We start from the raw sequence: 24555 nt of genomic DNA on the forward strand, positions 1-24555 counted from the left end.
CTAGACTGTGAGCCCCTCTGGGCAAGATTAATAAATGTTTGTTGAATTGAATTTTCTAGAACTTATCCAGAAAGATACAATTCCTATCTATATCTTCTTTCTTTGTGTTCACCTTCTCTCTCATCCTAGGCAATCTAAGGAATGATGCAGCAGAGATGAGAGTAGCAGTCTATAGATCTGTACGTATCAGAGAAAGCTTCTTACACTGCACAGAAAGCCCAGAACTTTCTGGCGGTGGGAGACTTGGATTTGACTCCTGGTTCTGCACTATCTCACTGAGTGACTTGAGAGAATTTCTTTTCTCCCTGGGTCTGATCCCTCACAAGTCTTTTCTACTCCTGCCCCTGGGGTGTGCTGCTGCTGCGGCTGTGGCATGGCCTCCAGTGAGGCTCTGTAAGCCTTCTTGGTGTCTCTGTCCCACACCTTCATCCTCACTCAGGTTACTGACCGTCCTCTTCCCCCTTGACCTTGTCTTCTTTCCAGTGAGCATAGAGGTCCATCTGCCTGGACTGACTAGGGTAGCTTGTCTGCAAAGATGGCCACCAACAGTCCTTCCCATCCCTATACAAGCATGCTACTTCTCCCTTTAAAGGTCTAGTCTGTTTTCTTCTCCTTGAACCAAAACTGGCTCATGACCTGCCTTGGCCAATAGAAAACAGCAGAAGTGATGCTGTGTGACTTCTGGGTCTAGACCTTGAAAGGTCTTTCAGCTTTCATTTTTTCTCTCTTAGGATCCAGTCACTCTGGAAAGGACTTTGGATTAGACAGTGGAGTAATGGCAAGAGAGCCAATGGAGAGAGAGAAAAAGCAGAATTGAGAAAGAGAGAGAGAGATTCAGCTAGATCATAGTTATTCCAGCCACCCCACCTGAGGCACAAACATGTGAGTGAAGCCCCCTTGCACTTTCCAGGCCCATCAGAGCTCCCAGCATTAGAGATTCCAACCAACACCATGTGGAGAAGAACTGTCCCACTGAGCCCAACCAATGCACAGAATCATGAGAAATAAAACACTGATGTTACTTCAAGCTCCTAACTTTTGGGGGTTTTGTTGTGTCAAAAATAACTGGGATTCTGACCCTCTATCACCCCTGATGCTTATGGACTTTATCTTTCAAGATTTGGCTCAAGGGTCAGCTCCTTGTGAACTCTCTGTGTCCTTACCCTGCTTAATACAGCTATATTTTCTCTTCTCCTCCCTATAGTACTTTGTATTATAAACCATGTGCTTACTTCTACCAAAGGCTCTAGGCATCTGGAGGACAGGGCCTTGGTCTAATTCACTTCTGCCTGTGCTTATTAGCACAGTACCTGGCAAATTCAGACATTCAGTCATTGTTTGCTGAATGAATGAATAACTAAATGAGTGAGAAAATGTAACATATGAGATCTACACACGCTTCTGGCTCCAAAATTTAATCTGTAATCTAGCAATGCACAGGAAAGTCAACCTAAGCAATCTCTCATACCACACTAAGGTGAAATGATGAAAGATGGCAGACTATGCAGAGTAGGCCAGAGATTAAATCCCTCACTTGAAGGCATTGTAGTTTGTGAAAACATGTAAGACTTAGTCGCCCTTCAAGGAGTCACAATCTTAGCCAATACTACTCTTTTCCTTGCTCACACGACCTGTGGTGGCCATGAGGATGAACAGACCTACAGCATTTGAGCAGTCAATATTTATTAAAGGTACCATTACTTCATTTTACAGATGAGGTAAGTTATCTCCCTTAAGTCACACAGCTGAAATGATGAAGAGGCAGGATTCAAGTGTAGGTGAGTCTGACACTCAAGCAGAGCACGATTTTACTGGTTTCGGCAAAAGCACAAAAGGTGGGAGAAGACCAGAACACCCTTCAGTTGTGGAGCCAGGTGAGTGAGGATGTCCTTTGGCAAACAGCAGTATCAAATAGCAGCAAAGACCCAAGCATAACCTGGGCCAGGGTACAGCACACACCATCTTCCACCTCAGCACTCATGCCTTCCTAATGTCTGTGTGCTCTAGTCCCTCTTTCATTTCCATTTATCTTCCATACTACCTCCAGTTACCTTCCCAAACACAAATCTGAGCTTGCTATTCCCTGACTTTAAATCTACAACATAACAACCAATTTCCTTTGCACAGCAGACAATTTCCTCCCCACCCTCACCTCAACATTCTCCTCTTGGGTTTCCTCCAGTTATTTTTAAGCACAGGTGACCAGATTACTCACCAACCCCTGCAGAGCTGTGGGTTCTTTACAGGTGTCTGTGCCTTTGGACATGCCTGCTGCCTCATCCCAGATTTCCCTCTCTCCCCAGAAAATTTTTGAGCATCCTTGCAGCTCAGTGCAAACCTCACCTCTTCTGCAAAGCCTTCTTACTCTCCCAAGCAGTATTGCACACTTCTGCACCAGTATGCTTTGTATACCACTCAATCACCAGATATACACTTTTACATATCTCTCTTCAAACCTTCAGGTAATATTTGTATCTTCCTCAATCCCTTTCTCATTCCTAACACCTAGCACAATTTGTGACACCCACTAGGTCTTCCATAAATGCTTACTGAATGCAGAATTACATTTTCTCCTCACTCAAGGCCCTGGCTTCTGGAGGGATACAGTGTCTGCACATTTCAATGCTCATCTTTTCCTTATAGTGGGAAGCATGGTGTGTTGGAGTTATTAATAATAGGTCTTCTCAGGGCTTCCCTGGTGGCGCAGTGGTTGAGAATCTGCCTGCTAATGCAGGGGACACGGGTTCGAGCCCTGGTCTGGGAAGATCCCACATGCCGCGGAGCAACTAGGCCCATGAGCCACAACTACTGAGCCTGCACGTCTGGAGCCTGTGCTCCAAAAAGAGAGGCCGCGATAGTGAGAGGCCCGCACACCGCAATGAAGAGTGGCCCCCGCTGGCCGCAACTAGAGAAAGCCCTTGCACAGAAACGAAGACCCAACACAGCCAAAAATAAATAAATAAATAGCGTTCCCTTTAAAAAAAAAAAAATAGAATCAGGCTCTCATCCAAGTACTAACCAGGCCTGACCCTGCTTAGCTTCCGAGATATAAAAAAAAAAAAAAAAAAAAAAAAATAGTCCTTCTCAAAAAACTGTCATTTCTTCAGAGAGAGATATTTCAAATACCAAGTCCATTCCCTACAGCAAATGTCTAACATGCCATTTGTGAACCTGGAATAAATGGATTATATCTGTTTGATTTTTCGGGCATAAGTTTCACCATGTGGTACAGACTTCCTGTTTCTCCCATTTGCTCTTATGACAGCTCTAGTAGGAAGCCGACTTATGCCTTTGGTGTTGCTACATGTTCCCACCTTTGTCTGCAAGGCTACGCCTGCCCAATACAATGTACAGCAGTGACTTAAGAAACTTGAACCTGGTTCAGAACCTTCTATTTTTCCCTTGCTCTGAAAGGTGCTTTTGGTTAAGTATATCATAAAATTAAAAGATTTGAACACACTCAGTAATGAGGTGCAAGACACACTGTGCCATTGTACTGACTGTTTCAAAAGAAATTTCACTGCCTTTACCTTTAATGGTTTACTGTTTGTCATATTACTAGTCTCAGGTACGTTCAAGGGTCACTGAATAAATGTTTAATGGCATGAAGTCAGACATTCCTGTTAAAATCTTGTGCGACTTCACTGGTCGGTATGGCAGGGCGGACAGAGGATGCCTCCTAAAAGGCCAAATTGCCCTACAGTTATAACAATTACAAATAGCAGTGCATGTAGTGGCCAAGAGAATTCCTGGAGTGCAGACCGCGGCTGCTCTTCACCCATGGAAGAGGCGGGCACCGTGTGCAGACTGAAAAGGCTTATCATTAAAAGAGCAGAAAACATGTTTATTCATTTGCTCTCTGTATCTTCTGGGCTTGTGTTAGGCTACAAAGCAAGGACTGTCAACAAGTCAGGATAAGCCTTCAAAGAATTGGATAAGGAACAGACAAAATTCAGACGGATAATTTCTACAGGATATCTAGTATTAACTTTCCATACAAAGAGAGAAAATACTTTTAAATAAGTTATTATTACAATCCACCCTCCCCCAAATCAATAGGCTCATTCCCAAAGGCACCTTGTGGTTAATCGTTCACAGTATTTTCATATTGTTACTAACATCATAACTTACTCTGCTTATATCAAATTATTTGACAACAGAAGCCAGAATTTACTCTGGACTAGCTCCACAGACAACAAAAGTAAAGGTCAGTGAGACAATCAAATCGCTGACCACTCAATCCAAAAAAAAAAAACTGCTTTATAACAAACTCATAAATTAACATACTTTGGATATAGTCACATTAGCTTTCAGCTGGTGGTAGGACAATACTATATAGAAAAAGCACAGATGTTAGAGAAAGACTTGAATGTAAATCCCAATATATAACCTTGGGAGAGGTCATTAAAATCTCTGTGACTCAAGTTCCCCATATGTTAATAATAGCTACCTCTTTGGGTCACTGTGAGCATTCAATGAGGAAATTTATGCAAAGTACATAGCCCCGGGTCCAGCACATCATAAGCACTTGATAAATGAAATATCTGATTATTGTCATAAGAAGGAAGGGGAACTATATAGGGAAAAAACATAGAAAACAGGGTAAATAGAAAGCATAAAATAGTAGGAAAAAATTCCAAATGTATCAGTAGTCAACCAAAGTAGAAATGAGTTCCACTTCCAGCCAAGATGGAAGAATAGGGGCCAGATTTATCCTCTCTTCTGAAACAACCAAAACACTGGATAAAATAAACAATAGTTTTTAAGACACTGGATAGCTGCAAATGAAAAAGAGCAATCCCTGAGAGATGACAAACAAATGAGATGAGCCATATGATTTCTCCGGCTTACTGCCTTCAGAGTTTCTAGGCAGTGGCACAGAGAGAAATACAGGCAGAGTCTGATAGACTCCCTGAATTTATGAGGAGTTGGGAGACAGTGTAAATAAAGGCAGCTAGAGTTTGCAGGACAGAGTACTACGGAGGAGAGAGCTGCACAGGGATCCTCCTTGGGTATTCAGGGGAACATGGATCAGTGTGTGCATATCAGGAAACTACCCTAAAGGACTAGAACAGTACTCAGGGCTCATCCTGGGCCAGGAGTAGTGCCTATTCCCACAACTCAAACTTGAAAACTTCATAATTCACAGGGCACTGGAGAGAGTACTCAGAAGAGTCATGTCTCAGTCATGGGCAAAATCAGTCCTAGACTAAATGCTGTCCCACCTAAAAATCTTAAAAACAAGACTGAAAAGGATAAAACTGCTTCCAAGTAACTGAACTGCATGTCAGAACAAAGGTCAATGCTGATTACAGGAATGCAAAAACATACAGTACCCAACAGTGAAAAATTCAGAATACCTGGCATCCAATCAAAAATGATTAGACATGCAAAGAAATAGGAAAATTTGAGCTATAATATGGAGAAAAAAATCTATCAAACTAAACCGAGAACTAACACAGATGTTAGAATTAGCAGATAGTGATAGCAAACCAGCTATTATGACTGTACTCAATGTGTTAAAAATGTTAGAGTTAGGAAAAATATAAGAAAAGTCCAAATAGAACTTCTAGTTATGAAAACTACAATATCTGAGATGAAAAATATACTGGATTAGATTAACAGCAGATTAAACACTGCAAAAGAAAAGATTAGTGAGCTTAAAGACACAGCAGTAGAAACTACTCAAAATGAACAGAGATAAAATATTATTTTTAATAAATGAGAAGGGCACTGGTGATTTGAGGGACAATTTCAAGAAACATAATATAAGTTTAACTTGAGTCCCTAAAGGAGAAGAGGGAGGAGGATAGTAAAGAAGAAATATTTTAAAAAATGACATTTGGAAGATTTTCAAGTTTGATAAAAAATATAAAACCTGAGATTCAAGGATGTCAATGAACCCTACATATAAGAGACATGAAGAAAATTCCACCAAGGCACATCATAATCAAATGGCTGAAAATCAGGGGTAAAGAGAAGTTTTAGAGTCAGCCAGAGGGAAAAAAAAGGCACATTATGAACAGAGCAACAAAAATAAGGATGACAGAATATTTATCTTCAGAAATAATATAAATGAAAAGATACTGGAGCAACATTTTTTAAAATACTATAAGAAAAAAATACCAATATGTAAGCCTGTACTCAGTAAGAATATCTTTTAAAATTGAAGTCAACATAAAAACATTTTCTGACATACAAAGTCTGAACGAATTCATCACCAGCAGACCTGCACTATAAGAAATGTTAAAGGAAGTCTTTTAGACAGAAGGAAAATACCAGATGGAAATTCACATACACACAAAAAATGTTAATATGTGGGTTAATATGTACTTATCTTGTCATTTAAAATTCTTTAAAGGCAATTTATTATTTAAACAAAACTGATTACAATGTATTGTGGAGTTTATATTATACGTAAAAATAAAGCATATAACAACAACACAAAAACTAAAGAGGAAGAAATAAGTACGCTATTGTAAAGTTCTTACACTCTATGTGAAGTGTTATATCCTTTGAATGTTGACTAAGTTAATGATGCATAGCATAAACCCTAAAGCAACCAAAGAGTTATAACTAATAAAACAACAAAGGAGATAAAAGGGAATCATTAATAAGGAATACTCTATCCAAAAAGAGCCAGAAAGAGAAGAAAGGGGACAAAGGACAGATGGGACAAAGAGAAACAAATGGCAAAGTGATGGATTTCAATCTAACTATATAAATAACCACATTAAATGTAAATGTTTGGAATACCCCAATTAAAAGACACAGGTTGTCAGACTGGATAACAAAGTAAGACTGTACTCTATGCTGTCACAAGAAGTGTACTCTAAATATAAAGACACAAATTGAGAAAGACAAATATTGTATGATATCGCTTTTATGTGGAATCTAAAAAATACAACAAATTAGTGACTCTAACAAAAAAGAAGTAGACTCACAGATATAGAGAACAAAGTAGTGGTTACCAGTGGGGAGAGGGGAGGGGAGAGGGGCAATATAGGGGTAGGTGATTAAGAGGTACAGACTATTAGGTATAAAATAAGCTGTAAGGATATATTGTACAACATGGGGAATATAGCCAATATTTTATGATAACTATAAATAGAGTATAACCTTTAAAAACTGTGAATCACTATGTTGTACCCCGTAACCTATATAATATTGTACATCAACTATACTTCAATTTTAGAAAAGACACAAAGATTAAAAGTAAAAGGATGGATGGAAAAATGTACCCTACTGATACTAATCAAAAGAAATCTGGAGTGACTATTAATATCAGATGAAGTAGATTTCAGAGCAAAGAATATTATGAGGTTGGTCATCTTATCATCATAAAGAGGTCAATTCTTTGGAGGACATAACAATTTTTAACATTTATGCACCTAATAATGGAACTTTAAAATGTATGGAGCAAAACTGATAGAACTACAATGAGAAACAGAAAGATTCACAATTATACTTAGAGATTTCATACTTAATTGACATTTATAGAACACTCCACCTCAAAACAACATAATACACATTCTTTTCCAGTGTATAAGAACATTATCAAGATAGACTATAAGCCACTATCAATAAATTTGAAAGGATTATGTCATATAAAGTATGTCCAATGACCAAGTGGAATTAAATTAGAACTTAACCACAATAAATATAAATCAGTTAAAATACAAACACTATCATATTTGGTAAGTGTGCACACACACACAAACACACAGATATGTTATGTACTGTTTTCAAATGACGGACCTAAAACATAAAGGTTCAGAAAAGCTGAAAACCAAAAAACTGAAAAGCATATATTAGGTAAAAGATCTAACAGCTACTTTCATAAGTAATAAAGATACTTTGAAGCAAAAAGTATTTCTAGGATGAATAAAGTCACTATATAATGAAAAAAGTTTCAATTCACCAAAAAGACAAAACAGTTTCAAACTTTATGCAAAGAGAAAATATAGAAATCTCAAAGAATTGACCAAAAAAAACCCCCAAAACCCAAAAAACAAAACAAGCAAAAACCCTCCTGGAACTAATAAGAAATTACAGCAAAGTTTTAGGATACAAGGTTAGTATACAAAAGTTAATTGTTTTCCTTTATACCAGCAATGAATGAATGAACAATTGGAATTTGAAATTAAAAACATACTACCACTTACATTAGTACCAAAAGATGAAGTACTCAGGAATAAATCTAACAAAATATGCACAAGATCTATATGAGGAAAATTACAAAACTGATGAAAGAATCAGAGATCTAAGTAAATGGAAAGATACTCCATGCTCATGAATAGGAATACTCAACATTGTTAAGATGTCAGTTCTTCCCAAATTGATCTATAGATTCAGTGCAATCCCAATCAAAATCCCAGGAAGTTATTTTGTAGATGTTTACAAACTGATTCTAAAGTTTGTAAGTAAAGGCAAAAGACCCAGAATATTGAAGTAGAAAACATAGCTGGAGGACTGACATTACTTAACTTCAAGACTTACTATAAAGTCACAGTAATCAAGACTGTGTGAAATTGGCAAAAGAATAGACAAATAGATCAATGAAACACAATAGAGAGCCCAGAAATAGACCCACATAAATACATTAAACTGATCTTTCACAAAGTAGGAAAGTCAATCTAATGGAGAAAGAATAGTTTTTTCAACAAATGATGCTGAAACAACCAGACATCCACATGCAAAAAAAAAAAAAAAAAAGCATCTAGACACCGACGTTAGACCTCTCACAAAAAATAACCCACAATGGATCACAGACCTAAATGTAAATGCAAAATTATAAAACTCCCAGAAGATAACATAAGAGAAAATCTAGGTGACCTTGGGTCTTGTGGTGACTTTTTAGATATACCACCAAAAGCAGAATTCATGGAAAAAATTAAGTTGTACTACATTAAAATTTAAAATGTCTGCACTACAAAAGACACTGTTAAGTGAATAAAAAGATAAGCCACAGACTGGGAGAAAATATATGCAAAATACATATCTGATAAAGGACTATTACCCAAAATATACAAAGAACTCTTAAAACTCAACAATAAGAAAACAAACAACCCAATTTAAAATGGGCAGAATATCTATACAGACAACTTACCAAAGACATACAGATAGCAAATAAGCATATGAAAAGATGCTCAAAATCATATGTCATTAGGGAATTGAAAATTTAAACAATGAGATACCACTACACATCTACTGGAATGGCTGAAATTGAAAACACTGACAACGCCCTTACTGGCAAGGATGTGGAGCAACAGGAACTCTCATTTATTGCTGGTAAGAATGCAAAAACGGCACAGCCACTTTGGAAGACGGTTTGGCGGTTTCTTTTTTTTTTTAACATCTTTATTAGAGTATAATTGCTTTACAATGGTGTGTTAGTTTCTGCTTTATAACAAACTGAATCAGTTATACATATACATATGTTCCCATATCTCTTCCCTCTTGCATCTCCCTCCCTCTCATCCTCCCTATCCCACCCCTCTAGGTGGTCACAAAGCACCGAGCTGATCTCCCTGTGCTATGCGGCTGCTTCCCACTAGCTATCTATTTTACGTTTGGTAGTGTATATATGTCCATGCCATTCTCTCACTTTGTCACAGCTTACCCTTCCCCCTCCCCATATTCTCAAGTCCATTCTCTAGTAGGTCTGTGTCTTCATTCCCATCTTACCACTAGGTTCTTCATGACCTTTGTTTCTTTTTCTTTTTCCTTAGATTCCATATATGTGTTAGCATACTGTATTTGTTTTTCTCTTTCTGTCTTACTTCACTCTGTATGACAGACTCTAACTCCATTTCTTACAATGCTAAACATGGTCTTATCTTACCATCTAGCAATAATGCTCCCAGGCGTTTACCCAAATAAATTGAAAACTTCTGTCTACAGAAAAATCTGTACTCAAATGCTCATAGCAGTTTTTTTTTTCATAACTGCCAAAATCTGGAAGCAACCAAGATATCCTTCAAAAGAGGAATGGATAAACAAATTGTGGTCTATCCAGACAATGGAATATTACTCAGTGATAAAAAGAAAGGAGCTATCAAGCCACAAAAAGACATGAAGGGAACTTAAATACATATTGCTGAGTGAAAGGAGTCAGTCTGAAAAGGCTACATACAGTATGGCTCCAACTATATGACATTCTGGAAAAGGCAAAACTATAGAGACAGAAACAAACAACAAAAAACAATGGTTGCTAGTAGTTTGGGGAGAGGGAATGAATAGGTGTAGCCCAGGGGATTTTTAGGGCAGTGAAGCCATTGTATATGATACTGTAATGCTAGATACATGACATTACACATTTGTCAAAACCTATAGAACCCATAGACAAAGGGTGAACCCTTTGTAAACTATGGACTTTAGTTAATATAATGTATTATATTGACTCATTAATTGTAAAAAGTGTGCCACACTAATGAAAGATATTAATAATATGGGAACCTGTGAGCAAGGGAGAGCGAGAAAGAGGGTTCATGAGAACACTGTGTTATCTGCTCAATTTTCTGTAAACCAAAAACTTCTCTAAAAAATAAAACCTAGTATTTTAGAAAAAATATAGCTTCAATATTCAGAAATAAAAATTTCCACATTTAAGGAAAAATGGATAAATCAACCAAGATACTGAGAAATTCTAACATACCTCTCATGATAATTGATAAATTATGCAGACAAAAATTCAGTAAGTATATCCAAGATTTGACCCACATAATTAACACTTGTTTTGTGGGACATATTTCAAACTTTACATTCAACAATGGAAGAATTCACATTCTTTTCAAACACTGAGACATTTATAAAGATTTGCCTCATAGTAGTCCATAAACAAGTCTCAAGAAATTTCAAACTACTGGCATCATTAGGATCATATTAAGTTGGAAATCAATAATCAAAATATATCTACAAAGGCCCATGTGTTCGGAAATGTGAAAGCATATTTCTAAATAACTTTTAGGTCAAAGAAAAAATAAAAATGGACGTTATAAAATAACAAAAATTACACATGTCAAAATTTGTGGGAGCAACTAAAGCATCACTTAGATGATAAATTATGGCAGTAAATGTTTATGTTATAAAAGATAGAAGGCTGAAAATTAAAGACCTCAGTATCCAACCTAGGAAACATTTTAAAAGGAGAAAACTGTAGAAGGAAGGAAAGAGTAAAATAATAAAGATAAGGACAGAAGTTACTGAATTGAGAAAAATGTTAACATAGGGGAATGACAAAGTCAAGTTAGTATTTTTGGAAAGACTAATAAAATAGACAACCCCCAGGCAATATAGATCAAGAAAAAAAGTGACGGAAGCAATAGAAGAAATGGAGGAAGGATACAGATATTTAAAAGCTCATGAGAGAAAACTATAAACATCTTTTTGCTAATAAAATTGAAAGCATATGAAATGGACAAATGTCCATCAACAGATGAATGGATAAAGATGTGACACATATATACAATGGAATACTACTCAGCCATAAAAAAACAATGAAATAATGTCATTTTCAGCAACATGGATGGATTTAGAGATTATCATACTAAGTGAAGTCAGAAAGAGAAAGACAAACATCATATGATATTACTTATATGTGGAATCTAAAAAGATGATATAAATGAACTTATTTATGAAACAGAAACAGACTCACAGACATAGAGAACAGACCTGTGGTTGCCAAGGAGGAGGGGAGGTGGGAGAGGGAGGGATTGGGAGTTTGGGATTAGCAGATTCAGACTATTATATATAGAGTGGATAAACAACAAGGTTCTACCGTATAGCACAGGGAACTATATTCAACATCCTGTGATAAACTGTAATGGAAAAGAATATAAAAAAGAATGTATATATATGTGTAACTCAATCACTTTGCTGTGCAGCAGAAATTAACACAACATTGTAAATCAACTACACTTCAATAAAAAAATTTTACAATACAGTTGTTTTTATTATTATCTTTATATTTTGCATATATGTTAGATATATTATTTAGTTTGTATTATATTTTTAAAGAATATATGTGCTAATTCAAAAGTAGTGCTTTAAATCTACCTTTCTCTAAATAAAGATAATCTAATACATCTGTTAGCTCCAAGACTCTCCCCAAGGCAGATTCCAGTATTAGAAGTATGAGAAAGGATTCATGTGAAGAATTTACTATACAAAGCGCCTTGAAACTGAAACTATGCCATAATCGGAACCACTGTACCATGTTAATAACATGATCTTACACATACGTACATACTAGCTTCCATGGGATGATTCCCCAGGAACACTGCTTACTTTGACTTCAATGTAGTTTAACTCACCAATGAGTTTAACAGTCAAGATTATTTAGTGAGGTCCTTACCATACCCCAATTAAAATACATGTTAGTCTACTAAAATTACTAAAACCAGTACCACACATGAGTATTTCTGAGCTCTGTATCCAGAATTAGAATTGCTGAGCCAAAGGAAATGTAAGTTTTCAACTTGATTAGGTTTTGTCAAACTGCTCTCTGAAGTGTTTTTACCAATTTAAACTATCACTGAAATGGATGAAAGTTGCTATTTCCTCACGTCTTGAAAACAGTTTGTCACTCTGACAAGCATGAAATATTTGTTTATTTTTATTTGCCTTTCCAGATTTTCAGTAACTATATTTTTATATGCTTACTATCTATACACTGTGTGCATGTATGTGCACATGCACACAGACACACAGTCACTTCTCATTATTTTTGGTAGTTACAACAAAGACACTGCAAACACTGAATTATCAAATACCGAACCATTCATTCTTACCAAGGAAAACACAGGGTTAGGTTCCTGGGAGCCCCTGGTCACAAGATTTTCATCACCAATCAATACATAACTTTGCATTGTATATGTTCCTGTTTAAAGATATGTTATTGAATATATTGTTTATTCATTAACATTGAACTGGCAGCCAACAACACTATATCTCATGCCTGAGATATCAAAAGGACCACACAGCCTTCGTGCACTTAGGAACACTTAGGAACACTAGACAGCACTTCAGACTGTGCTTGGAACCATTTTAAAAATGAAATCATGAATGAAAAGCACAAAAAATGCAAAAAGCATGGCATTAAGTAGATATAAAGGGATACTTCCTGACAGTACGAGAACTGAAACAAGAAGGCAAAGCATCACCTTGTTGGACTTTAGCTGGAAACATGTGCCTTGGGCAATTCAAATTTTTTGTTGCTCTGCATCTGTCCTTGAATGACCGTGAAAGTACTGTGAGTATTGGTTTGGGGGCTTACAAAGAAATTTTAGCAGGTAGGCAAATTTACAAATATAAAATCATGAATAATGATATAAATGCTATAATTATAAATTTGATCAACTGCCAACTTTGCTATGCTGCTGTTTGTATTTTCTTAATTTGTATAAAAAATTTAATTTTTTTTTACAAAAGGATGCTGGGACTTCCGTGGTGGTGCAGTGGTTAAGAATCGCCTGCCAGCGCAGGGGACACAAGTTCATTCCCTGATCCAGGAAGATCCCACATGCTGCAGAGCAACTAAGCCCGTGCGCTCTACTACTGAGCCTTCGCTTTACAGCCTGTGCACCACAACTGCTGAAGCCTGGTTGCTCTAGTGCCTGCATGCCGCAACTACTGAGCCCATGTGCTGCAACTACTGAAGCCTGCATGTCTAGAGCCTGTGCTCTGCAACAAGAGAAGCCACTGCAATGAGAAGCCCACACACTGCAACGAAGAGTAGCCCCTGCTCACCGCAACTAGAGAAAGCCCGTGCGCAGCAATGAAGACCCAATGCTGCCAAAAACAATAATTAAAAAAATTTTAAATACAATACAATAAAATAAAATAAAATAAAAAAGGATGCTGGATTTTTACTGGGATTGCACTGAATTGAAGGATCGATTTAGGGATAATCGACACCTTAACAATATTGAATCTTCTGACCTATGAACAGAGTATCTCTCCTATTGTGTTCTACTTTAATTTCACTCAGCAGTATTTTCTAGTTTTCATTATACATATCTTAAAGTATCTTTTGAAAGATGTATCTCTATGTGGTAGTTTTTGATGTTACTGTAAATGGGATTATTTTTCAATTTGAATTTCATATTGTTCATTGGTAGTATATAAACATAGAATTAACTTTTGTACATTGATCTTGTGTCTTGCAACTTAATAAACTCACTTATCAGTTCTAGTAGCTTTTTTTGTAGATTCCACTGCATTTCTAAATCAATAGTCATGTCTGTGAACAAGGACATATTTACTTGTTCCTTCCCAATATAGATGACGTTTACTTCTTTTTCTTACCTTGTTGCACTGGCTAGAACCTCCAAAATACAATACTGAATAGAAGTGGTAAGAACAAACAGACATAATTGTATTGGTCCTGATCATTAGAGGGAAGCGTTCAGTCTTTCACCACAAAGTATGATATTGGCTGTATGTTTCTTGTTTTTTTCTATCAAATCTGACTGTCTTTCTTTAGAGAGATTAAGTTTAATCCATTAACAATTATTGTGATCATTGATATATTTGGATTAATTTCTCCTATTTTGTGCTGTGTCTTCTGTGTATCATCTTCCTCTCCCTTTTTTTTTTTTTGTTTTTTTTTTTTTTTTGTCCTTTCATTTCTTCTCTTAGGTTGATAAAATTATCTTTGTTCCCCTTTTCCTTCTCTAATGGTTTGGAAGCTATAGATTGCATTTCTCTTATTTTGGTAATTACTTTTAACATAAATATTAAACTATATATTATCTAACAAAGTCTAAAGTAACCCAGTATCCTCATCCTTCCAAACAAGGCAGTGATTTTGTGTGCATCAACCATTATATTTCATCCCTTTCATCCTCCTTGCATTTACCATGTAAACTTTTATTCCCAACTTGCTTTTAAACAAAATGTTACCTTAAATTAATTTGATTTACCAATATATTTTCATCTGTTTCTTTGCTCATTACTGTTTCTTGCATCCCATTTCTTTATTCTGGGTTTCTCATTTTTCTTAGTGAAGTACAGCCTGTAGTAGTTCTCGCATCAGAATTTGTGATGAGATGCATTTTGGGAAAAAATGTGGGGCCTTTCAATCCATCTTCTATTTCAATTAGCATTTCTCTAATATTTTTTCTCCATTTCTCTGTTCGTCTTTCTAAGTAAATTCTTCAGTACTATTTTCAAATTCAGTAATTCTCTTTGGTTGGTACCAATCTAGAGTTTATTCAATTTATTCAGTTTTTACTCTCAATTATTATATATTTTTTATTTCTAGGTGTTTTAAATTAGTTTTATTTTATCCATTTGTCCTTGATCCATTGATGCCAGTTTTTATTTCACAAAACTTTTATGTTTGTTATTCCTTTCTTTATCTCTGAATAACTTACATATATTTATTTTAAAGTTATTTTGGGGATTGTTCAATTATTTTTATTTTTTCAATAATTAATGCTCCTTATTCTTGATTTATTGACTAGCTTTCTTAGAGCTGGTTTTATGTACTTACTTTGTTATTTTCATTTACAGGGTAGCATTTTCTCATTCTCTCTTCATTCACTCCCTTATTTCTAGTGGTTTTGCTGTGCCTCCACCAGGCTCCTGGGATTTCTACTTGAGAACAGGTCTTATGTCAGCAGCTGAGGGCTTTCACTTTGGAGTGATATCGCAGGTTTAGCCATTGAATCAGCAGCTGTCCTGGCATAGATTCTGTCTCCATTGCCTTCTCTGTTTCCTCTAGACACTACAGCTGCATAGCTTTACTTGAATTATTCTTTTAAACAAACAAACAAAAATCTTCCTGTAAACTGTCAGTGTTAAATTAAATATATAGAAGCTGTAGCCCAGTCATTCTCCTTTCATGGGTGAGAAGCCCCACCCTTGCACCTGGTATTACTCAGTGAGACTGAATGCCATCCATTTGCACATGGGATTCTCTTGGTCTTGTCTACACAATGGAAACCCAAATTCAGGCCGACTCTAGGCATTTCTGGATTTAGAATCCAGCAGGCTTATCACTTCAGCCCCATTTATGGCTGGATGCTTCCATTTTGATTTTTGTCTACAGAGATATTTAGCTTGTTTTGGAGCATGGAATGTGTCTGAGGTGTGAGTGCGTGTGTGTGTGTGTGTGTGTGTGTGTGTGTGTGTGTGCTTAAATGTATCATCATTGTGAAGCAGTTTAAAACATGAACTCATACCACCATCTTGAAAAGGAGTGTAGAGCAGTGTTTCTCAGTCTTTTATAGGCTCTGCTCTGTGTTGATATTTATAAAAACATTTTGTATACTGTTTGTGTACATAAAACTTTTTACACTATTTGAAATTTCAAAACACTATAAGTAAAACTTCATGACTGCCTTGACAGGGACATTGAATTCTTCCCATAGATTTTTTTTTTTTTTAACATCTTTATTGGAGTATAATTGCTTTACAACAGTGTGTTAGTTTCTGCTTTATAACAAAGTGAATCAGATATACATATACATATATCCCCATATCCCCTCCCTCTAATCACATATGCTGTCACCACTACTCCATCTCACTTCGTATTTCTACCACTCTCCCAGTTTAAAATCAATGCCCTGAAAGGAAATACACAGCTCTAATAAGATCAGCTTCAGAAAACTTAGAGAACAGAAATGTTAATAAGCAGGGAGAGTGTGTGACTAGTGGCAGACAAGGTTGCCTGGAAAAATCAACTTAATTTGCATATACACAAGGAGTGCCCTTCTCCCAGAAACCAGAGGAGGCAGCTGACAGACCTCCACAATCTGAACCAAGTCTCGCTCACCCTGATCAGTTTGTCCTCAAATTCTAACCATGGGAATAAACACCGCTTTTGGCAAAAACATTTGTTTTATTTCACAAACAACTTCATGACAATATCCACAGAAATCAAAATAAAAGAACATCAAAATCCCAGGAGGCAAACAGATAAAGAATAAGAACAGGCTGTTCTCATAGAGGAAATACAAATTCACCAAACATACACACACGTGTTACCCTTTATATTAATCTAAGACATAAAAATAATGTACTATTTTATATCTAGGAACATTTTTAAAAGAAATAACTCTCAAGTTTAAGGTTACTATTAAACTGGTATGTTCGTACTTCCTGCTACGTTGGAAACTGGCACAATTCTTTGGAAAAGCAATATGTATTGAGAGCTATAAAAATGGGTATTTTCTTTTAGCCAGTAATCCAACTCCTATGAATTTATCTTAAGGAAGCATCAAAAGAAAAACACCTATATCCATGATGATGGTCACGCAGTATTATTTACAGTACTATAACTAAATGTTCAAGAGGACAAAACGGGCAGTGAGTTGCCCCAATATTTTTGAACAGCTTTATTGGGGAATAAATGATGTACAATAAAGTGTACATAAAGTGTACAATTTAATACGTTTTGACATATGTATACATCCATGAAACCACCACCGCAGTCAAGATAGTGAACATGTTCACCCCGCAGTGTTTTTAAATGAGCAGAAGGCATTTAGGGCCAGATGCTAAATGACGCTACCCCAGCCATCACCCCTTACCCCAGGCCTTAGCCGACCACCCAGGGAGGGGAATGGGAAGGGGCCACTGAGAGCCACTGTTCATAGTGAGGAGGTTTACTATCCCCTGTCTCCATAATGGCGCTCCCCCCATTTGCCAAGAATTGGGACTCCAAAGAATAACTCATAGAGATTGAAGGTGCCTGTATGCAAGAGGAGACTGCCACCTACCCACCGACTGGATAGTTTCCAAGTCATGGTATCTGCAGACCCACTTTGGGGTCAGCATCATGGCCGGAGATTTCCAAGAGCGGGAACATGCTGCAGCAGCTCATACAACAGTGAGAAGGGATCGGGGTATAATGTGCTTGTAAAAGATGACCTCCTACCCCACAGTCTCCTGTGGCCCCTGGAGGGTGTGAAAGAGAAAATGACTCCATGTGAAGGAGCTGAGGGGTAGGGAGAGGCAGGAACTGTGGTGCCCAGTGGCCAAGTGAGGGGATGCCCTACTGAGACAGGAGGTTGTGAGCCAATGGCATGGCTTGAAAGGGATGCCACTGTTCCTTTCTAAGAGGGTGACAGAGGGACCAGAGTGAAGAACATACACTCAGAAAAATCACATGACACACAGAAACCATGTCAGCAGAGCCCCAGCAGCCAATCAAAGTAACCAGTACAAAGATCAGGGCTGCTGCCCCTCACCGGCAGGTCAGAGGATAGTACAACTTACCCCCTCTTCCCAAGACCCTCCTCCTCACCCAACCCCCCTGGCAGGAAAGAAGGAGTGAAAAAACAAAACATATCTCCTCCAGACCACAGATTCTGAAGGTCACGATCTAGCCAGAGAGGGAAGGGAGAAGAGATGAGAGTGGGTTTCAAATTGAACAAGACAGAATTTTTTAATAATGAGAAATGACTCTAAAGCTGTGGGATTGTCCCAAGATGTTACTGAAGGACAGGAAAGGGAAGTGGTGATTGGAAGAGAACGAGAAAGCTTTAAATCCTGTACCTCACTGAATATAGAGAATTCACTATACCTGATACAATCATAAAACTAAGAGGACAGAAAAAGTATACTATTAACTCAATACATTATACAACCAACAAATGTATAAGTATGAAGAACTATGTAGAAAAATGCAATTTGTTTATATACTATTATCCCAATAATGACAATAATTAAAAACAGAACAAAACATATAATATTTATATAAAACAAGTATATGCACAAAATCTTGAAGGGAATAAGAAAATGATTATTCTGTTAATATGGTACGATTATAGTTTTTAAATTAGTGTTTTTATATTTCTTTTATGATAGGAAAAAGTGAGGAAATAAACTACCCACCATCCTGCCTTACTAGTGCAGAAAAGTCTATTCATTTTCCATGTTCTTTTCTCTTTGATGATTTGAGAAACAGTTTTGAGCACTTACCTGCCAAGTGTGAGACCATGCCAGACGTTGTGGGCACAGCTCAGAGCAGGGCTGGCGGGCTCACCGCCCTCACCTGAGTGCAGCTGCAAGGATGCCAGGTGCTGAGGGCTGTGCTAGGTAAGGGCAGCTGCACGGAGCCCAGGAGGACAGCTGGGGGCCCTCACGACTTCCAAGAGTAAGTGTTAAGTATGCTGAGACAGAAGGAATGCGTGGAACGTGGCCAGGGGAAGCGCTTGAGGGAAGAAGGCAAAGAACAGAGCATATAAAATGGCCCCAGAGATGTGGCAGAAGTTCTCTAGAAAAACAGAGTGGAGTTTGAGAGGGCTGGAGCTGCAGGTGAGCAGTGACACAGAAAGGGAAGCAGGGTCAGGCCTCATACATTTTGGTGAGAAGTGTGGATTTTTAAGATAAAAGGACACGTAGATATACACACATTCATAATGCTTAGATAGTTGAATTTCTTAATTTCTATGAAATTCTTGATTCCCTATTTCTATGAAATAGGATACATGTAACTTTCTAGCTTTCTATAGTACTTTCAATTCTCCATGTTTAGGTTCTTGGAGTTTGCACCATTCTGGGACACAAAGCAAGCATTTGGAAGATGCAGGCTTTTATTGGGAGGTCTCTTGGCAGGCGTTGGGCCCACGTGTTCCATCCACAGCATTCTGTTCTCTCGGCACCTCCATGAGGGCTCACCTTCCTTGGCGTTATTCTCAGAGGTCACAGGCATAATGTCCCCGCACACTGAAGGCTGGCACACAAACCTGGAGTATTTTTAGCCATTAATTCAGTCACTGGTTTCAGCTGACCTCCACCTACCTAGAGAGACTATTCAGGGCCAACTGGAGGGCTGGGTTTCTATAAGTTTCTCACACAAGAGAAAGTTGAAATAAAAGGTATGAAGAGAATTTTGTTGTTGACAGGTGAGTGTTTCAAGTGTGGGCCTCACAATGAACTATTCACTTATGGTTTATGAGGCAATGGTGAGACAGCTTGAAAGAAGCACATCTCTGAGACATGACAGTTCAGTCCCAAAGACCATTAACCAAGGGTCAGCTCATCAAACACACCTGCAGAAATGGAACAGAGCAGGCCTCTGTGCAATCCTGTGTATCAGAGCGATGGCTACAGTATTCTATTTAATCTAGCACCAGTACAAATTGGAAACCTAAAAGAGTTCACTCTCCACAGCCACAGGCTTCAAAGTATCTTCTTGTCTCCACTAAATAGCTCAAGGAGACAGAACTTGGAGGACATGTTTTCAGAGTGAAATTTTTTCCTTCAATTTTGCTTAAATTTGAATATGCTTTTTGTAGGAAAAAATGAAGTTATTAAGTAATCATTTTTGCAACAATGAAAAAAGTTTCCATTTTATTTATGGCTATTTGTTATGTAGCTTAAATACAATTAGAAAGCTACTAATGAATTTAGATGATTCATCCCCTATTTCTGTTACAGTCACTTTTTTCTGTGTCTTTTTTTTACTTACAAAAGCGGCACGTGTTTGTGGCAAGTTATATATGTTTATTGTAAATGTGTTTATATGCATATGTATAAGTCCGTATATACACATGTGTGCCTATATACATATATGTGTGGGTATGTGTGTATATATATCTACATATACACACATACCCACACATATATACTTTATAAAAGATTATAAAATGAAAAATGAAAGTCCATTCCCCCAACCTCCCATCATTAGCTCCACTCTCCAGAAGCAATCACTGAAAAATCTGTGTTTGTGTCTCTGGACAGGATGTTAGGATGGGGCTCTTCCTGCCTCAGTTTCATCTGAGGTACCAATGAAATAGACACCAGACCCACCATGAGTCTGTCTCCTCCCAGGAAACCCAGAAGGGAGGAGGGCTGACGGTTTTGGCAACCCACCTTTCCCAACACCAGATCCAGGCTCAGGGAGGTAAGAACATTTAAAGCTAGTCAGAATCCTTTAATGGTCACAAAGGATTGTTGCTTTGCTTTTTTCACTATGTTGAAACTAGTCTTGCAACTTAAAGTAATTGTGGGACTACCTATAACCTAAAGTGAGCAGAATAACGAGGGACCTGACAGCATTTTTATCCAGAGGCAATGAAGATGGAGACAAAAAAGTAAGTTACTGGAGCCATGCCACCTCCCATGCAATTATAAATTTTCTACAGCCTTGCTGCTCTCAGTGTGGTCCAAGGATCAACAGCATTGGCGTCACCTGGGAGCTAGTTGGAAATGCAGAACCTGAGGTTTACCCCAGACCTACTGAATCAGATCTTCATTTTAACAAGATCCCAATGATTCATAAACACCTTAAAGTGTAAGAAGTGGAATCTACAACATCTTTTTAGTGGTTAACAAGTATGCCATTGTATGATTGTGCCACAGGGCTAGAGTTTAATTATTTGACTCTAGTGTTAGGAGAGTTTACCCATCTAGATTGCCAGGAGCCATTTCCTAGAAATCCTTGTTAGAGCCGATCTCATTGGCCTTGGATAATAGAGATAATTCTTTCTGGGTGAAGCTGTGGGAAAACCAAAGTCTGGACCTAAGGCTACACTGGAGAGGTGTTTCACAGATGGCTGTTCCCAGAATGGCTTAAAAAACTGTTTACTATGTTATGGTAACAGATGCTTTCAAACAAAGAGAACAGGAAGCTGGTGCCTTCTCTGTCTGCCATTCAGCACGGCTGAATGCCTTCCATTAAGTTCGCCTGCAAACTTTGCTGAAGAGCCCAGCAAGCAGCAATGAAAATTACAGAGCGGTTCCCAGGCACTTTAGTGGGTAATCAGCTGAAATTGAGTCATTTTCCATATTCTTTGCTGATAATGCAAATAGACCTTTAAAGCAAATGGCTCCAAGTTACCACACATCCTACAAGCTGAGAAGGCCCATGTGGTCCACACAGATGCTTCCGCTGCACCCCAAGCCCCGCCACAGAACGATTGGTTCCCATGGCTATCAACGGCAGGCTCCACCAGGCTGCCTGTGTGTTAACAAATGGCCAAGCTGAATTAGAGGGTTACAGGCCCAGGGCCAATTATCTGATAAATTAGCTATCAGGAAGTAAGAGCAGCTCCAGGAAAAAGGCTGGATCTTTCAAAATCTCTATGATTTTCTTCACACCAGGCTCAACTTTCCCTTGAAAGGTTCTCCCTTGTGCTGTCCAGGAGAAAAGGACTCTAGGTCTAAACTGGCCTTTAGATGTCCCGAGATTATCAACCAGAGCAGAAGGAAGTTGTAGGGATTATTGACTGCAGAAACGTTGTTTCATCTCAGATTTTCTTGGCTCAGAATGGGGTATCTGGGAAAAACGTCACTTTGGTTGTTGCTTAGAGGCCAAGAGGAGGAGCAATGGTAAGGAAGGCAGCACCGGATTCAAATGCCAACCTACCACGTCCTAGCTCTGTGACCCTGATGGTGGCTGACACTCTGACCCTTAACCCCTATGAAATAGGACAGCAATGCCCTTACAGGTAAGATAACACATACCCTGTATCACCTGGAACATGATAGGTATTTGATAAATGCTTTTTTCCCTCCTTCAAAAGTGATCCAAACCTCACACTTTTCCTTCTCTCTTCACTCACACCCTAAACATCAGAGATGAATGTGAAGGTCAATAAAGAACAATTCTAGAAACTTATTACAGCTAAACTCTAAATTCTAGGTATTATTTACCAACAATAAATTTGTATTTAAATATTTATTTCTATTAAACAACTCAATTTCAGTAGCAAAAAGGGTTTTTTTTTCCTACCCTACAGAACTCACTCTCCATTTTTATTTGTTTCTAGTAAATACTTTTGTGGCTGCAAATTTTGCATGGAATGTCACTTTAAAGTGCCACATATCCCAGCTCTTACTAGGCAGTGATCTCAGTGTTATTCATTTTTTACATGTTATAAGTTTATAATTTACTTTTTACCCAAAAAATAAAAGATGTTTAAAAATTTCAAGGTAGACTCTTTTCTGCTCCCCCTTTCCCAATTATTTTATTTATTGTTATTTTATTTATCATTTTTGTTTATTTTTCAATTAAGTTATTAAATTGTTTTATTTATGATTTGGCAACCTATTTTTCATTGATTTTACGTATTCTTTTAAAAGCACAAATCTGATCGTGTCTCTTGCTTCAGCGGCTCCTCACTATCCTCAGGATGAAATCTAGGCTCCGCATGGGGCTTCCTGTGAAGCTCTCATGATATCAGCCTGTTCACTCCTCCAGCGTCCTGGCTCTCTATTCCTGCTGCCTCTCCCCAGTCTCACCTCCATCCTGCTCCACCCTCCCACCCTCCCACCAACTCTTCTGATCCCAACTGCACACTCTTCAGCCACACAGAATTCCATTTAGTTTTGTGAAGATGCCATGCTCGCTCCTGCTTTAGGAACTTAACATGGACTGTTTTCTCTGCGGGAAACATTTTCTCATTTCTACTCCATTGACTGAACAGCTCCTGTTCATCCTCCAGATCTGAGGATGGATGTCAGTCTCTCCAGAAAGCTCTCAGTGAGGTTAAGGAGCCCCCTGCTAGTCTCCACATAGCACCAAGGTCACCTCCCCATCACACAAAACACCCATTGCCTGTCTATTTCTTGGTCAAGAATTGTGACCAACTTAAGAGCAAAGACCGTGTCTTGTCAACGCTGATGTAGAGTTCCTTCTCCCTAGCCCATTCAAAGTTCCTGGTGCTCAGTGAATATGGTTGAATATTTATCTATTCAACAAATGTATGCATATAACTAGGAAAAAAAGAAAATAACGGAAAGAAAAATTATACACACACACACATACACAATTTCAGCTGTTATATATTAAGAACTTACTGCTTTCTAGGCACTGTACTAAGTACATTACTTATGCTATTTATTCATATCATGATGTTACAGTGGTTATCTCTGAAGGAGATTTGAGGAGATAATTTTATTCTTTAAACTTTAAACATTTTCCCGATTTACAAATATTCTTCACAGAAATCAGGGAAAATAGTTATTTAAAGCTGTTCTTTGCCTACAGAGGTCTTAAAATATATACAAGTATAAAATGCATACAGATTATGGCCATTCTCTGAAAACTGGCCTTGTGGAGAAGGCACTAAGCCAGTGGCCCCTCTTTAATTCTCCCAGAGCTTCAAACTGTGGTAAGTTCCAAAGCACCTGTTGGCTCTGTACATGTAGCACCTATTTGTTTCTCAAACCTGTAAGTGAAATAGTGCCACAAACACAGCTGCTGCTGCTTTGGGTACTGCCCATCCCTTATCTGTGAAGCTGGGTGACACTCATCCTTCTGCATGCTATAGCATCGCCAATGGAAAATAGTAAAACTTAAGTGAACAGCATCCAGGCCATTGGAAAAGATTCCTGGGCCTGTTCACCTCTATTAAGTCCTAACCCATCCTATGATACCATATTAAAAAATCTAGCACATTAACATTCCCAGTTTATGCTCACAATTCCCAGAACCCTCATTCTGAGCCTTCGGTTAATGCACAATTGTTAGAACAATAAAAACTGATTTTTTTAGTTCACAATAGAGCTTTGTGTGAGCAAATGTATGTGCTTTTCATTCGAACATAAATAGCCCCACTTGGTTATGAATGAAATCAGCGTTTATTGTACTAATAATTC

This window comes from Balaenoptera ricei, chromosome 9 (genome assembly GCF_028023285.1).
Source record: "Balaenoptera ricei isolate mBalRic1 chromosome 9, mBalRic1.hap2, whole genome shotgun sequence".
NCBI classification, from domain to species: domain Eukaryota; kingdom Metazoa; phylum Chordata; class Mammalia; order Artiodactyla; family Balaenopteridae; genus Balaenoptera; species Balaenoptera ricei.